This window comes from Triticum dicoccoides, chromosome 1A, assembly GCF_002162155.2.
Source record: "Triticum dicoccoides isolate Atlit2015 ecotype Zavitan chromosome 1A, WEW_v2.0, whole genome shotgun sequence".
NCBI classification, from domain to species: domain Eukaryota; kingdom Viridiplantae; phylum Streptophyta; class Magnoliopsida; order Poales; family Poaceae; genus Triticum; species Triticum dicoccoides.
The window spans coordinates 158,808,061-158,811,095 of record NC_041380.1 but is presented as its reverse complement, the minus strand read 5'-3'; the positions used below and the strand labels follow the sequence as shown (position 1 = coordinate 158,811,095).

The following is a 3,035-nucleotide window of genomic DNA, read 5'->3' as shown; positions in this document are numbered from 1 at the left end:
TGTTTATCTAGTCAGCATGCCTGTTGTGATGTCCGTGCATCTACTGATGTGGCACAAAATATTTTTTTCGGGTCATGTAATAACATCAATTACTTTCCAAACAATAACAGACGAATCATTGGACATGGTATAGTTCACGCACAAGCCCGAATTTACAAGTTCAACTTCCACATCAAACTCATGTTCACATATATCTGCACATTCATACATAATGTCCAGAACCATGATTCACTTCAAAGCCAAAAAAATGGAGGAGAGTTATAAATAAAGAAAAACCTCTAGTTCCTGCTACCAGTGCGAGCACAACAAGTCAAGACCATGCGTAATTAATTATATTTTGGTCATTTTTTGTGTTCTAAAATGCCGACCGGCTCACGGAAGGACGTGTTGCCGGCACACGCGCGGATTCAATGAAGGCAGACGGGGCAGTTTGAAGCCGGTTGATCCTCTTATTTCTTATATGAATAACTGAAATCAATCCTCACTTGTATTAACTTCATGAGTGAAGAGATAGAGAAACCCTCCCCCCCCATTTTCAAATTTAAAATTTGAAATACTTTAATTAATTTTTAGTCCTTTTAATTGACATAGATACAAATACTCTACTAGGATGATGCACAAGAAAAGGTCAGGATAGCTCAGTTGGTAGAGCAGAGGACTGAAAATCCTTGTGTCACCAGTTCAAATCTGGTTCCTGGCAGAGAAAAAAAAATTGCGGCGAGGAGGCGTGTTCAGCCGGGCCTGTAGCGAGTGGGGCCCTCTTGGCCGGTGCGCCAGTTCAATGCCTGTGCTATGAGAGGTCGCGTCCGCGTCAGAGCAATCACTCCCTCTAGTCCTTTTTTGTTTGGGTATAACAAAATCTCATTTTCCATTCACATTTTACAAGTAAAATTCGTGGACAAACTTTGACCCAAAATACATTGGGGACTAGTAAACCAGAACAGAGGTTGTAGTTTTTTAAATCAAAGAAGGGTTTCCCCTTCCGATTTTCATTACTGAAAACTAACATCTAAATCTAAAGCATAGTATTTGCCCTAGTACTACCAGGTTCAACATCTCACAACATAAACCCATACAACCATACACCAAGGAGGTACATAGTACTATGAATTCCATTTTCGCTCCATACCAATTGTTCTAAAAACTACTTAGTACTTATAACGCACCATTGAAAATCAGAACTCTTAACCCCGCTAAAAAATGATATTTTAAACGTGGCTACTCGGTCTGTGGCAACTGGCGAGCCACCGCCTCCAAGTCGTTCACCTGTGGTCCCGACCATCAACTCCTACGGATCAAATTATCACGCGAGCTGACTATTCCTACAAAGGTGCGCTCCACCACGTACCCGGTACCCACGAATGTAGAAAGCGTGCACCTAGGGTTTTAGGGTTTATTTGTTAACGTTGCCTTTACGTAGCACTCATGTGTGCGAGAGAGCGAGAGACCGACTGCGCGCGTGCGCCTCTTCTCTTCGTATATGTACTCCACCGTTTGTCCGGTGTCCAAAAAAATATAATAACTACTAGCAATGTGCCAATGCATTGCCACACGGTCAGAGTAGATTAATACATATTCACCGATTTGATAGAAAAAAGTCTAGTTTTGAAATACGTATATCACTAAAAATATGTTATGTTTCACTCAAAATATATTCCTTTGGCGGTTTTGATGAGATAAGGGAGGAATGTTGTTGGTTTCAAGATTCGAGAAGTGGTATATGTCTAATTTCTACTCTTACTAGAAAGATGCCCTTGTGTTGCACGGAACATCAAGATCTTGTGGTAGAAAAGGATGAACGAGGGAAGGCCTTATCTGCAAATGTGGAGAGGAGTGCGGGTAAATTGCCATAGTTTCCTTCCTATCCGTCAGATATAAATCGGACGACCTATATTGCAGGATGGCAGGCCCACCATGATCACCAACTCTGTTTTTACCCCTACTCTTATAAAAAGCATAGTTGGTGATGATCGTGTGCCTGCCATCCTGCAATATAGGCCGTCTGATCTATATCAGACGGATAGGAAGGAAACTATGGCAATTTTCCAGAAAGATACCCACACCCCTCTCAACACTTGCAAATAAGGCCTTCCCTTGTTCATCCTTTTCTTCCACAAGATAAACTACTCATACAAATGCATCTTGATGTTCCATGCAATGCATGGCATCTTGGTAGTTGTTGCAAAAAGCCCATGTGTGTGAGAGAGAGAGGGAGAGAGGAGGAGGACGGAGTGCATGTGTGACAAAGACACAAAGAGTGTGTGTGCAAGAGGTATCAGCTTAAAATGAGGCGATAGTGTGTGTGTGTGCACGATCGAGAGGGCGTGTCTCAAGAAGGGAAGAAAAATCTACATCGATACAAGGAGCGTGAGAGAGACATGTATGCGATAGTGGAAGCACGAGTGTGCAGGTGTATAAACCTATCTAGAGGCTAGTCGATAAATGTTTGTGAGAGAAATACGAGTCGGGGGTGCGAAAGCGAGAGTTTTTTGTGTGAGAGAGACGGTAGTCGGGAAGGGGAGTGGAAGCAGGAGTTGTGTGTGTGTGTGTGTGAGAGGGGGATTTTGTCTGATCGGTAAACAAATGAATAATGTCAGTCTGGGATGGAGACGAAAAGGAGACCGCAACAAATGTTGTGTCTACAGGAGAGAGAGAGAGAGAGCAATTTTAGTGGTATGATTCATATCTAGAGACATATACGGTGTGTGAGAGAATCCCATAGAGAGAAAGACAAAGTGAAAGACGAGTGGAGATTGTGTGTGTGGCGGTGAAAAAGAAAGCTTAGGTACCTAGTGATACGAGAGAACAGTAGAGACGTGAGAGATAATGAAAACCGTGTAATGTATAATGATAGGGAGAGTGCGACACTTCTCAAGGGAGACGTCGAGAGACCATGTTTGCGAGGATAGGAGAAACATGAAGTGAGCATGCGGGTGAGCTGGAGAAAAGAGAGTGATAGCTACATGAAAGAGTATGCATGCGAGAGAGATGGGCGTGAAAGGAGTGAACATAAAAGGGATTCAAATATTTGAATT

The 3,035-nt window shown here is 42.7% G+C and overlaps 1 non-coding gene across 1 annotated transcript; it reads left to right on the top strand.

Annotated features, from left to right (window-relative positions):
* Positions 1-627: 627 nt before the first annotated feature.
* Positions 628-700, top strand: TRNAF-GAA. Its single transcript has one exon. It is a non-coding gene; the product is annotated as a tRNA-Phe (tRNA).
* The last annotated feature ends 2,335 nt before the right edge of the window (positions 701-3,035 follow it).